This window comes from Strigops habroptila, chromosome Z (assembly GCF_004027225.2).
Source record: "Strigops habroptila isolate Jane chromosome Z, bStrHab1.2.pri, whole genome shotgun sequence".
NCBI lineage: Eukaryota > Metazoa > Chordata > Aves > Psittaciformes > Psittacidae > Strigops > Strigops habroptila.
The window spans coordinates 56,956,238-56,971,701 of NC_044302.2; positions in this window are offsets into that span (position 1 = coordinate 56,956,238).

A 15,464-nucleotide genomic window follows, 5' to 3' on the forward strand; every position below is an offset into this window, starting at 1 on the left:
TTTGGCACACTTTTTTTTTCATTAATACAAGCTCTGTCACTAGGAAAGCTAATCTATGCATGGAAGACTAGCTAAAGAAATTAGGATATATTAAATATATATAGCCTGTTACCCAAAAGTAGGTGGAAAGAACTGAAGAAGCAGCATCCTCCACATTGCCAGTTAGAAAAATAAAATTACAAAAGAGGTGAAAGTGGTAAATCACCTTAAACTGTGTTTTCTAGCTTTGACTTGGCCTGGAAATACGGAAGCAGGAAGGATCACCCGTCATAGTTAGCAGTGTAATATTTGCTCTCATTAAATTTCTGGAAATGTGATCCCTGCCTTGAAGGTAGAAGATGTCCCTGCCCATGGCAGTGGGGATTGGAACTAGATAATCTTTAAGGTCTCTTCCAATTCTAACCATTCCATGATTCTGTGAAATAACATTTTTTTTTTTCCTCTGAGGTCATTCTAAAGACACTGTGCTGGACAGACATGACTTTTTTCCTCTGGGCATGGAAAAAAAGAGGAATCTCCAGCAGCTTCCGAGAGCTGGTAAAAATACAGTTTTATAGGCAGTAACCAGAAATGGATTTCCTCACTGCTAATTACAGTAGTGGTCTAAATATCCTAGACAAAAATATTTGGTTAGTGCCAGGAAACTTACATCACCAAAACTACATGATCCACATCTCCTCTGGCATATGATAAGGATATGTCTGTATAAGAAGAGTAATGTTGCATGGTGATGTTATTGCTGCGCTAGGTACATCATAGGCTTGAGCTCTGGTCAGCACTACTGGTTCTCTGGTGGCCATGAGCTAAAGATATTAGTCTCCTAATGCCTAGAGACAGAAGAGCTTCAGCTCATAGTGTGTGGCCCTACAATCAGCAGTGGCTAAGTTGCTCTGAAAGAACAATAGTAGCAGTGCATAAGAGAGGACAAATTATGTTACATCCCTCCATAAATGATCAAGAGAATATGATCTCAAATTTCTGCTTTTCAATAAAGGCTTGAAAATCAGGCAACTTTCTCTAAAGAAAAGCAATAAATTTGTCCTAATCTTTGAATTTAATTTGTCTTATTATACCATACACTCAGGTAGATTGTGGATTTGATCTTATTTTGTATTACTCAAGATCAATGTCTAAACTATAAATGTTTTGTACTCTGTGTTTTTGAAGGAGCTGAACTGCTGGGTTAAATTAGTCATGTTAATTATTTTATAATTGGATCAGAATAAACAAGTAGCCTTTTTAACTTTAAAACTTGGAGATTAAGGTCATAATGTCATATTATTCCAAACTGAAAAGAATATTTTATTATGTGTGTCAGCACATATTTCAAAGAAAGACGGAAACATTTGCCTTCAGTAAGAAATATAGCCATGTAAAAAGATAAAAGCCTTCAATATTTTAATATTTTTTTTAAAGAGTAAATAACAATAGATCAAATCAGGTTTTGTTGTAAAATTCTCCTTCGTTGAAAATGAAGTCAAACCAAAATCAAAATAGAGTAATACAGTATTTTTTCCAAGTCAAAAAGGGATGCAAATGTAGTTTTACAGTGTGTTTTATCTTTGCTTATATAACTTATTCTTAATTTTATATAGCAGAAGCTTTAAACTAGTTTTTCTAAAGACTGAAACTGACTTCATGTTAATGCAAGTCACTTCTAAACACATGCAGGGAATATTTTTATATTTGGACTAGTCTAAAAGAAACTTTACATAGATTTTTACATTGATAAATGCCATTTGGATATCTGTAAAAAAGGGCACAACAGCTTGTTTTCCAAAAATAGTATCTGAACCCACAATACTGATATGAGCTCTTTTCATGAAGAACAAACGGTTGAAAAACATCTATGTTTTCTAAAACAAAGCGTAGCCAGTTTTTAGTCCTTTCTGCAAAAGAATGTTCTAGGGTTTGCTTTCTTTTTTAACATCTTACTTCACTCCCAATATAATTACTTATCATTACATTTTCTTGTGGGTTAACAAAGTGAATATTAGTAGTTCAACAAAAACAAGTAATTTATGAAAACATAGTTATTACACTCTAAATTGTGTATGATGTCAACAACCAAAGGTTTTTAATTTAATGACTAAATATTGAGAAATGTGAGCCTGAACGCTTAACTTTTGATGTCACCAAAGGCTTGTTGCTGTTTCTCTCCCATGGGAATATAAGGGGTTTAGAGTGTTTCAGCATGACCACTAAGCTAACAAATGCTGATCAAAGCATTGCTTTGGATATTAACCAATGCGTTGTGTTGAAAGCAGACTTTCTGAAGCCTTCCTCACTCAATCCTCCTTGTTAAACTTAACTGTAAGGAAGGTATGAGAAAGTACCAACTGAAATGTCAGTGATGCACTGGTGACACATCACTCTTTCTAAATGTATGATCGGAGCTTCTACAGTGTCTGGATAGGCAAATCCATAGGTGGATTTTGACTAGCTGAAGTTCAATGCAAAAAGGATGAGGTTAACCACTGTGGAGAAGAAGCTTTCCAAATACACAGCATCTGAGAAAAGAGCGGCCAGGAATATTTCCTCTTTCTGGCTGGCAAAAGAATTGGAGAAACCTTCATGCCCATCTGTACAAGCTGGAGTCTCCTATGGTATTTTCATCTCTTCCATTCCCATTATGAAATACTCAAAGTATTTAGTCTCATATATTATGAAAAGAGGTAAAAGAGTATGTTACAGAGATCATAGACTCATAGAATCATAGAATGGTTTGGATTGCAAGGGACTTTAAAGATCATTTAGTTCCATCCCCCTGCCATGGGCAGGAACATATTCCAATAGACCAGGTTGCTCAAAGACCAATCCAGCCTGGTCTTGAACACTTCCAGGGATGGGGCTGCCACAGCTTCTTTGGGCAACCTGTGCTAGTGTCTCACCATCCTCAGAGTAAAATGTTTCTTCCTAATGTTTAATCTGAATCTGCCTTCTTTCAGTTTAGAGCCATTATCCCTAGTCCTATCCCTACATGCTCTTGTAAAAAGTCCCTCTCCAGAATTCTTTTAGTCCCCATTAGGGACTGGAAGGCTACTACAAGGTCTCCCCAGAGCTTTCTCTTCTCCAGACTGAACAAACCCAGCTCTCTCAGCCACTTTTCATAGGAGAAGTGCTCCAGCCCTCTGATCATCTTCATGGCCCTTCTCTGGATTCGCTCCAACAGATCCATGTCCTTCTTGTGCTGGGGACCCAGAACTGAACAATGCCACAGGCAGCACAAAATGTGCATTTAAACACAGGTCCCTATACACGGTTTGCATGGCAAGGTTTTAGTAGTGGGGCGGCTACAGGGGTGGCTTCTGTGAGAAGCTGCTATTGGTTCTCCTATGTCTGATAGAGCCAATGCCACTTGTCTTCAAGGTAGACCTGCCTCTAGTCAACGCTGAGCCCATCAGCGATGGTGGTAGTGCCTTCCTGATAACACACTTATGAAGTGTGTGTGTGTGGGAACTTGCTGGGGAACAGTAGCCAGAAGAGAGAAGTGAGAATATGTGAGAAAAACAGCCCTGCAGACATCAAGATCAGTGAAGAAGGAGGAGGAGGCAGTGGTCCAAGCACCAGAGGAGAGACTCCTCTCCAGCCCATGGTGCAGACCATAGTGAGGCAGGCTATCCCCCTGCAGCCTGTGGAGGACCATATATCGGAGCAGGCGGACATTCCATGGAGGAGGCTGGGACCCTGTGGGAAGCTCATGCTGGAGCAGGCTCCTGGCAGGACCTGTGGCCCCATGGATAGAGGAACCTATGCTGGAGCAGGTTTGCTGGCAGGACTTGTGGTCCCATGGGTGACCAGCGCTAAAGTAGTCTGTTCCTGAAGGACTGCACCCTTTGGAAAGGACCCATGCTGGAGAAGTTTAGGAAAAACTGCAGCCCATGGGAAAGACTTGCATTGGAGAAATTCATGGAGGACTGTCTCCTGTGGGAGACACAGTGGAGCAGGGAAAGAGTGTGAGGATTCTTCCCCTAGAGAAAAGGAAGGAGCAGCAGAAACAATGTGTGATGGACTGACCACAAACCCCCATTCTCCATCCCCCTGTGCCACTGAGGAAAGGACATAATAAAAATCAGTATGAAGTTAAGTCTGGAAAGAAGGGAAGGGTGGGGGGAAGGTGTTTGAAGATTTGGGTTTATTTATTACCCTACTCTGATTTGGTTGTTAATAAATTAAACTAATTTCCCCAAGTAGAATCTGTTTTGCCTCTGACAGTGATCGGTGAGTGATCTCTCCCTGTCCTTATCTTGACCTATAAGCCTTTCATTATATTTTCTCTCCTCTGTCCAGCTGAGGAGGGCAAGTGATAGACTGGCTTTGGAAGACACTTGGCATCCAGCCAGTGCCAACCCACCACAGTACAGAACAGGTAGTCGCTTGGGCTTGGCTTATTGTTACTTTTTTTCTCTAGACTATAGCAAAAACTGAATATGGGAATGAGAACTGTAAAATAATGAAGTTGCAATGTTTTCAATTTTGTTGCAAATAGAAATCTTCTGAAGATCAAATTGTGTTTGATTTATTTAGAAGGAGGAAGGGCATAAGTTTTCCTTACCAGTGGACACTCAAAATGTGTCTTGCCCTGCTGCAAGAAATTAGACAGATTTTCTGCCAAGATTGTGAAGAAGTAGTTCTAAATTTTAAAAGGGAGCTGAAAGTCCTAAGTAAAAATCTTTGTATGTTTTTATGCCTGCAATCAATTTATCTCAATTGGCACAGTTGAGCAGTGAGATATAGCTGAAAATATATGATGAAATGTCCTGTACCTTTGTTTTTGTGGAGAATTTGAACATGTGTACTGAAGAGTGGACTCTGCCAGCAAGTGCAGCTGCATTTACTGAAATTTTTGTCTAGAACCAAATTCAACACTTACTAGTCACACTGTAAGGAAATATGCAAAATTAATAATGAAAGAAATCATTAGATATCCTTCTAAAAGTTTATTCTGAATAAAAAAATCCAGATGACAGCTGCATTTAAAGTTTGCTTATCTGAGCTTAATTTCCAAACTTGTGAAATTTATCCCTCTACGTTTTAAAAGATAACTATGCTTTTTCCTACTTAATAAAAGATAGCTGTGAACGCATTACTTTTGTGGAATTAGTTGGTTCAGAGTGCAATAAATATTAATTTACTTCACAGTATGAGTTTTGAGAGAAATTGTATGACTTTGGTATATGCTCTGGAGGTTATGTTTTCTGGGATCATCCCTTCCCAAAATGTGGAAAAGGAATACTTCAAAGATTTCATCCGGAGTTATTCTGGGCAGTTGTGTAAAAATATGAAATCCCTCTTTATTCCCTCTGAAAGCATCTAGTTTCACTTATCTTCAGTAACATCCAACAAAACAAATCATGAGATTATCAGATTTTCAAAACAACTACAGTGTGTTGTGAAAGAGTGGACATTTCTTTCTTTTTTGTGTACTTGATACAAGAAAGCATATTGTTGAAAATGCAGCTATGTATTACTACCATTGAAATGCAGGTGCTGATTTCTGGTTAATAACACCAAGCTGTAAAATGCTAATATTAATTTGTCTGAGATTTTTGCTATTTAAAATGATAGCAAGAAACAAATAGGATGAAATATAGTGTGTGCAAACAAATACTGTTTAGCTATACATGCTGTTTTTCATTTAGATAGAGTTACTTTTCTTCATAGTAGCTCATATATTTGCTAGAATATTTCCATATTACAAATCTGGAGTTATAAAAATTCAACATGTTTCCATTGTTTTCAAAAATCATTTTGCATTTAATTTTTATTTCTCAAGCAATTGCTTCACCTCTGATATTTTCAAAAATCACATGAAATCAATGTTCTACAATGGTTCCTTTCATTCTTGAAAGTCAATATCTTCTGTAAACAGTGGAAGAGGAGTGGAAAGTGATCCTTATATCCTTGGCTGAGTGTAAAGGGTTATTTGGGTTTGTTCATCATTTGCCATTTTCCAGCCACCTACATCACACTCTAAGAATCTGCATTAGCAACAAGTAATGTTATAGCTGCCACAAATGAGATTGTCAATTTAATCTTTATAGCAAAGGTAGAAATTGTTTGTTACCTATGTGTTTAATTATTCGCATTCTTAGTTTCACAAAACCCATTCTTTAATCAGACACAAACCTATGTTTGTTCTGGAAGTATTTCTACAAGGTTTTATTCGAGCTCTTCTCTGTGCTCTGATTCACAGCACTGTGCTCTGGTCACTCGTTCATAAACAGTTTCTCTGGTAGTTTGCCCTCTTCAGCTCTCCAATTTAGCTAAGTCTGAAGATGTGGGAGTCTGCTGTGATCATTTATGACATTTGTTGCTTTCTATCCCTTCCTGCACGTACATAATTCTCTACTCATTTGATTGCATTCAGAATTACAACGTTTCAGAATTGGCCTTGATTAAGCTAAAAATTGTTATACACTAGACTTTACAGAAGCTGAATCTCAGTAATTAAGTTTGACATTAGAAAATCATGCAATACCAAATAATCAGGATTTAATTGTGATGAACTTATTATTATATATTTGTTATTAAAATCATTCATATATATAGAAATCTGGATAAAATATGACAATAAAATAATTCATAATAAGATGTCATAATATAATTTCCATAGGTGAAACTGAGTTAAAGAAGCAAAACAAGACATTTCTTACAGCTTAACGTAGCGTAGCTTTTCCACTAAAACCTGAGACTGATGGACACTGTTTATCCCTTTTAAAATATTTATTTCCAAATTACTTTTCTATTTAACTTTTATTTCACAAGTTTTTATTAGCAATACAGAATCAATGACTATAGAACCCAGTGTATAGGTTTAAGTCAATGCTGTGTTGAAACACAATTTCCATGCTAACAATGAGAGAGAAATCTGAAGGACTTTAAAGGTGCAGAATACTGCAGTTCAGCTGGAAAAGAAATTGAACAAGGTGAAACATTTTCATGTGTATTGAAAACAAATTTACCCATTTTATTACTATATATACCTGTAAATTCTTAAGCTGTGAGAGAGAAAAGTGAAATTAACTTCATATGATTCAATGTGTATTTATGCTGAAAAAATACAAAATTTCTTCAGAGCAGTTTAGAAGACAGCTAGGGTGGAATTTTTTTCCTTTCATCACTTAATTATTACTGTTTTTATTTTTTCCTCTATTTCTACTACAGATTTCCAAAAGTAATCATATTGGTTTTTACTTTATATGTTTTTGCTGAGATTGATTCTAGGTTTTTTTTTCATCAAGTCATTTGAAGTAAATACAAAATTACTAAACCTGAGAATAACACAAATATTGTTGAAATGTTGGGTGGCGAGGAAGATAAGACTGATTTATAGATGATCTTTTGTTCAAGAAATAGCAACTGAGTATAAAGAGGGATCTTTTTTTTTTTTCCTAATAGATTTGATGATATGTACTGCAGATGGCACGTCAATAAACAAATAGACTACTGGTCTAACTGTTTTCTCTGACACTGACAGAAAGTAATTTGTTTTTTTAAATTGTAAATTGCATTGTCTTGAATGTTTATAAACTTTGCAAATTTATTAAATAAGTTAATTTATTAAATAAGTTAATTTCATTCGGGAAAGGGAACTCAATAAGAAAGCTAGAGATTGAATATGTCCTCATTCACAATGAATAATTAGCTGATTCCATCCATGATAGAGCAAAGAAAAATTTACATTGAATCTAAAATCTAATGAGTTAAACATTACAAGAACCTGCTAAATTAATCTTGCAATTGGACTACTCATCAGTATATGGTAATATCTTAAAATTCATTAGGGATGGTCATATTGATCAGAGAAATAAGAACAGGTAAGCTAAAATTGTTTCACACTACTGCCTCTAAGGTTAATAGTCTATGAATGATATTGCAGTTGATATCATTGCAGTTGATACCATCCCAGATAGATACACTGGAACATAAATCATGCTAGACAAAGTAAGCCACTTCAGAATACCTAAGTTTAAAGCCATAAATTACACCAAACATGAAGATGAAATACAAATGATTTGGAAATTACTAAAATGTAAATGGGCATTGGAATTCTGCACATATTTAGGTATAAATTTATACATAAATGTATACATAAGTTTCAAACTAATAAATTTATACGTAAGTTTTCAGACTAATAAGTTTCTAATTTGGGGGCAAATTTAGAATAGTTGTTATATATAAGGTTATCAAATAAGTCTTCCGATTGCTCAGTAGAAATAATATTTAAGACCCTTGACAGTGTTGTGAATAAAATCTACGTGAGTACCGAAATCTATTGCAATTTGTAGTAAAATCTAGCTAGCTCCAATGGCAATGAAAATCTAGTGCAACTATAAATATAAATTAGATATGTTTTCATCTTTGATTTATTAAATTGCAATAGTTTAATTACTTGTACAATAAATTGCGTAATTATTTAATGAGAACTGGGAATAATTGTGTTAATTGTTGCTTGCCATTGTATATCAAAAGGGTATAGTGTCTTCTTGACAAAACTACTCTGCAGAAGTAACATTTTACATGGGCGGTGCCAGAGAAGATCCATATTTATTTTAAAAGGTTTCATTCAACTACCACTGCGTTCAAGAATATTTCTATTGTTTTAGATGTTTCTTGGAGTGGATTGCAAATAAGATTAGAACTTACTAAAAGTCTTATGAATTAATTAGACAGTTCTCCTCTCTCCTACTCTTTATGTTCATCCTGTTAAAAAAATGCACATACATCAAATCATCAATGACAGGTTTAGTAAATGGGTGGCCATCTTACGTTGTGGTAGCAGAAACAAGACCACATTAGAGAAGGATGGGAAGTTCTAGTTAAAAGTTGTTTATTGTTGTAAAACACCTTAGCTCTAAACAGAAAACATCTTCTGTTTATTATGTGTTTGTATTTTTCCACATGATTTTATATTTCAGAGTTTTAGGGGAATAACTGCAATTTCCAGCTGCTTTTTTAAACTTGTGGGTTTGTTATCATTGTCTTTATTTTCAGGAAACTGAAAAAACTGTGAGAGTCTCTTTTCAATTCTTTTCATGCAGGGTCCTCTGTGGGCCTTCTACAGCCTCTCTGGTTGGAGAAGCAACAGAAGCTAGGACAATCTTCTTTTGGGGGGGAAGGGGGGGAGGAGTTGGGGGAGCAGCTTATATTTTAAACACTTCCTTGTCAAACCTTATGAACATGTCTCAGGTGGAGAAATGCCTAATCATGGAACTGAACAGAACCCAGATGTGGATTAGAATAAATCTGTTTTGAATGTTGTAGTCAGGTGAAGCTTGTGCACCCAAACCTACACACCACATCCGGTGGCAAGTTGAGGATGTGAGTCATGCGCGGAAATTTTGTGTCTGGTGGAAAGAAGTGGAATGAGAAAAGTCCAGCAGACAGTAAGAGAAGGCTTGATGGATTTTCTTCTGATATACAGTTTTATTTATGTGCTTTCAACTACCTAGCTATAAGTAATAATATTATTAATAAATATAATTATTAATAAATCATAGCAGTCAGGTGAAGTTCCTGATGACTGGAAGAAGGGTAATATAACCCCCATTTTCAAGAAGGGGAAGGTGGAAGACCCATGAAACTACAGACCAGTCAGCCTCACCTCTGTGCCTGGCAAAATCTTGGAGCAGTTTCTCCTGGAAAGCATGCTAAGGCACATGAAAAACAACGAGGTGGTTGGTGACAGCCAACATGGCTTCACTAAGGGGAAATCCTGACTGACCAATTTGGTGGCCTTCTATGATGGAGCCACAGAACCGATGGACAGTGGCAGAGCAGTTGATGTCATCTACCTGGACTTGTGCAAAGCCTTCGACACTGTCCCGCATGACATCCTTGTCTCTAAATTGGAGAGACATCAATTTGATAGATGGACCACTCAGTGGATAAAGAACTGGCTCAATGGCCACACGCAAAGAGTTGTGGTAAGCGGCTCGATGGCCAGTTGGAAACCTGTAACGAGTGGTGTCCCTCAGGGATCGGTGTTGGGACCGGTCCTGTTCAACATCTTTGTCGGTGACATGGACAGTGGGATTGAGTGCGCCCTCAGCAAGTTTGCCAATGACACCAAGCTGTGTGGTTCGGTTGATACGCTGGAGGGAAGGGATGCCATCCAGAGGGACCTTGACATGCTTGTGAGGTGAGCTGATGCCAGCCTTATGAAGTTTAACCAAGCCAAGTGTAAGGTCCTACACCTGGGTCGGGGCAATCCCAGGCACTGCTACAGGTTGGGCGGAGAAGAGATTCAGAGCAGCCCTGCAGAGAAGGACTTGGGGGTGTTGGTTGATGAGAAGCTTAACATGAGCCGGCTTCAGTGTGTGCTTGCAGCCCAGAAAGCCAACCATATCCTGGGCTGCATCAAAAGAAGCATGACCAGCAGGTCAGAGGAGGTGATCCTGCCCCTCTACTCTGCTCTTGTGAGACCTCACTTGGAGTACTGTGTACAGTTCTGGTGTCCTCAGCATAAAAAGGACATGGAGCTGTTGGAGCGAGTCCAGAGGAGGGCCACGAGGATGATAAGCAGGCTGGAGCACCTCCTGTATGAAGACAGGCTGAGAGAGTTGGGGCTGTTCAGCCTGGAGAAGAGAAGGCTGCATGGAGGCCTCGTATCAGCCTTCCCGCAGTATCTGGAGGGGACCTATAAGGATGCTAGGGAAGGACTCTTCCTTAGGGACTGTAGTGGTAGGACAAGGGGTAATGGCTTCAAACTTAAACAGGGGAAGTTTAGGTTAGATATAAGGAGGAAGTTCTTTACAGTGAGGGTGGTGAAGCAGTGGAATGGGTTGCCCAGGGAGGTTGTGGATGTTCCATCCCTGGTGGTGTGCAAGACCAGGTTGGACAGAGCCTTGGACCACATGGTTTCGTGCAAGGTGTCCCTGCCCATGGCAGGGGGGTTGGAACTAGATGGTCTTAAGGTCCTTTCCAGCCCTTACTATTCTATGATTCTATGATTCTATGATTATTAGTAATTAGTAATTAGTAATATTATCATAAGTTTCATAGTTGTTGATCTAAACCACCAGTGCAAAAGATAGTGCTAACTGCAAACTTCTCATAATCGCTGAGAGTTTCTGGTGCTTCAGTTGAAACATGGCAAAGACCAAGATTCTGATGTTTTTTGGAAGCTCTAGAAGAATACATTTTCAGAACCAAGACAATAGGAAAAAAACATTCAATGGAGGAAATTGCCAACTGATTTCCTGATGCCCACTGGAACACTGTAAGAAGAAAGAACAGTCTAGCACCCTGCAACAGATGTTTAGATTTAGTTAAACAGAATATAATTGGTCAAGATAAGGCATACGGACAATAAGAGGGTGATTGGTGACAGCCAACATGGCTTCATTAAGAGCAAATCATGCCTGACAAATTTAGTGACCCTGTACCATAGGGTTACAGCACTGGTGGATAAAAGAGCAACTGAGGTCACCTACCTGGAGTTGTGCAAAGCATTTGCCACTGTCTGACATGGCATCCTTGCCTTAAAGTTGGAGAGACATGGATTTGTGCAAAGCATTCGCCACTGTCTGACATGACATCCTTGCCTTTAAGTTGGAGAGGCATGGATTTGACGGATGGACCACTCAGTGGATATGGAATTGGCTGAATGGCTGCACTCAAAAATGTTGTGGTCAACCATTTGATGTCCAAGTGGAGATCAGTGACAAGTGGTGTTCCTCAGGGACTGGCACTGTTTAACGTCTTTGCCAGTGACATGGACAGTGGGATTGAGTGCACCCTCAACAAGTTTGCTAAAGACACTGAGCTATGTGGTGAAGTTGACACACTGGAGGAAAGGGATGCCATCCAGAGGGTTTAAGGATATGATGAACAATTAATATTTATGGTTACAATTTTTCTGTATATCCTATAGTAAAACACAACAGAAATCCAGTCCTTTCCAGAATGAAGAGTTTTAACTTGCTTAATTCTTCCTTGCATATTCTATATTCCATTCCAAGCCTCTGAACATATTGTTTCCTTCAGAACTTTCTACACACACCTTTAAGTATATGCGGATACAATTTCTATTTATTTGCTGAGTACGTGGGCTACCTCTTTTCATGTTATTGGTTCTCTGCCTTATGCCATCTCATCCTGGTAACTTACTACTGCCATTATCATCTCTTTGTCAGATGATGACTTCTGCAGTTACCTTATGTTCAAATAGATCCCCTGAGTTCCCATGTAGGAGGTTGCCAGCACAGCAGTTTTTCAAATTTCTTCTGCAATGAACAATGACTACCTTTAGTGTTTCCACAGTAACCTTATATTCTGTGAATGTTCCTTTTCCAGTGTGATCAGGAATTGGCCCTATAGATAGCCTCATGGGCTTCTTGATCCTGAAGCATTTGTAGGAAAAGTTCTTACTGGATTTGACTCTTTTTACTAGCTACATCTCAATCTCTTGGACAGCCTTACAATGCTTTTATATTTAATCTGCCACAGTTTGGTTCTCCCTATTGTAGTAATTTGGATTTGTGTCCAGATTTTTGAAACATGTCTTCTATTTTCTAATAATCTTCCTTACCCTGCTGTTTAGCCATACTGAATTTGTTCTTTCTCAAGTTTTTTTTCTATTAGGTGTCATCCACTGACCTTTGCCTCATACTCAGAAAAAAAGGCTTTACATTAGTGTAGGGTGGTTTGGTTCTAGGCTCAGTATGTTAAGCAGTTGCCTACTTCTAATCCACTGAAAAATGTCAGAAGATGAAGTAATCCTACATACGAGTAGACATGTGAGCTGATAGAAACTGTTCCCCAGTGACCTTAGTAACATATATTCCAAAGGCTGTGTATTAGATATGCTCATAAAGCACATATGTAAACAGAATTCAAAGATTCAAGGCCTGGAGAAAGAGAGATATGGGAGTTACTGGTAATTCATCTTCACAGGATGCAAAAGTGCTTTCTTTAGCACCTGAGGGAAGATCGGTAACTAAATTCAGTAGGCAAAATTTTATTTCAGAGTAACGATTATCTAGAAGGACTTTTTGTTTGCTTGTTTTCTGACAGAATTTTGCAGAAGCAAATGTAAAGTATCCTTGGGTAATACATATTCTTGATATACATGCACACTAGATCAAAACAAGTGCAATGCTCCATAATCTGTTTGGTCTTCCTTAATGAAAATACATTATTACAGCAGCTAGATTCAATTTAATGAAACCCAGCTCATTTAAGTATGATTTGGTGGTTTATTTTTGTTTGGTTGTTTGGTTTTTCTTTTTAAAGGATCAATATAAAATATTTGTCATTTTAATTGAGAAGGAGAATGCTACAGTTGACAAGATAGGAAGTCTGTAAGACTATTAAAAGCTGTGACTCTCTTGTACTTGGTTAAGGAGAAAATGACTTTGATGTGTAGCCATTTTACAGTTCTGGGACCTTAGTTCACTTGAAAAGAAAGAGATGACTTTATGATACAAACTACAGATGATAATAGGTGTATGTGTGTTTAGTTATGTTCGACAAACCAAAAGACATCAATCCCAAAATAGGTTAACTCAAAGATATGTTGGAAATCTTTGTCTCAGAACCAGAATACTTCGATTTGAATTGAGTAAAAAAAGGCTGCCAGCAAAGGTGCAGGTCTTTCTCTAGGGAATCAAAAGTATGTTAGGAATATATGAAATGAAGTGTTAATCTGTTACTTTAATATTAGAAAAAATACTAAAATCTGAGTAAATAAATATTGTGAGTACATAGTGAAACTTGTGACAATCTGAGCTACACAGGTAAATGCTTGATACCAAGAAAATTTAGGTCATTGATACACATCAGTTCCGATTTATAACCTTTGATATTCATGAGAGCACCTAGAGTTGCTAAGTTGCTATATTTGACTTAAATTGTTTTGTTTGTTGGTTGTGTGTCTAATATTCACATAGTGATGGGACTAGATGGGTATGGGAAATGTATTTGACCTTGTTTCACTTTAAATTTAGTCTTACACTGTAGGAAACATGCTACTTATTAAACAATGTTTTAACTGCCAGCTTTCTTGGGTTTATGAATTAGTAGGGCAGTTTTGTCAATGCGACCTTTCTTAAGGATTTGCATCTGAAAAATGGTATATTTAAAGTAGGAGGAAAATGACAAAAACCTTTCAGTCAGAGTGGCTTATATAATAAATCATCTTGATGATGGCAGACAGTCTTCTTCTACTTTGAAACATTTGTTTGCTTTGTTTTCTGTTGGTGAACTGAAAATTAAGAGTCAGGTATATTGAAGTGTTGTGTATAGTTCTGTGGAAATATTGTCCTGCATTTTCATATCAGGCTGGAATTTATGTGCCACAAGATACCACACAAATGAGACATTGTGTTTATCACTGCTTGTGTTTTGGTTTTTTTGTTAGGGATTGTTAAGATCAGTTTACAGCTATATCACTTAATTTGAATTTTGCCTGGCGGTAATGTTCAGCTGGGTGAACCACTGCACACCCTAGTTATTCAGTGTGAAAAAAATGTTTTGGGGGGCAGATTTTTTTTGTTGTTTCTAAAGCCAAATTTGAATGATGGTCTAGGTTTTAAAAGTAAAACTTAACAATCATCTCTACCATCAAATAACTATATTATGACAGGGAGATTTGAGGAATTATGAAACATATTATCAATTTATTAATACATACTGGGTTATGAATTGATTGAGAGCATCCCTGCAGAGAAGGACCAGGGGGTACTGGTGGATGAAAAGTTGGGCATGACCCAGCAGTGTGCACTTGAAGACCAGAAAGTACATATCCTTGGCTGCACCTAAAGAAGCACGGCCAGCAGGTCGAAGGAGGTGATTCTGCTCCTCTACTCTGCTCTCATGAGATCTCACTTGGAGTACTGCATCCAGATCTGGGTTCCCCAGCACAGGAAAGCCATACCTGTTCAAGCAGGTCCAGAGGAGGATCTCAAAGATGATCAGAGGGATGGAACAGCTCTTTTGTGAGGAAAGGCTGAGAAATCTGGAATTGTTCAGAATGGAAAAAAATGAAGAGGAGACTTTATTGGAGCCTTTCGATATATAAAGGGGCTTATAAGAAAGATGGAAAAAGACTTTTACAGGGGCCTGTAGTGACAGGACAAGAGATTTGGATTTAGACTGGGCACATGTGGTCCATGTTAAAGGCCAGGTTGGACAGGGCCTTGAGTGACCTGCTCTAGTGGGAGGTGTCCCTGCCCATGGCATTAGAACAAGATGACCTTAAGGTCCTTTCCAACCCTAACCATTCTATGATTAGATGATGCTATGATTCCATATGATGAGGGTGGCGAGATAATTGAACAGATTGCCCGGACGAGTTGTGGATGTCTCATCGCTGGATGTGTTCAAGGCCAGGTTGGATGGAGCTTTGAACAACCTAATCTAGAGGAAGATGCCCTTGCCCATAACAAGGCAACTGAAGTAGGTGATCTTTGATGGTCCATTCCAACCCAAACCATTCTATGATTCTGTGTCTTGGTTGT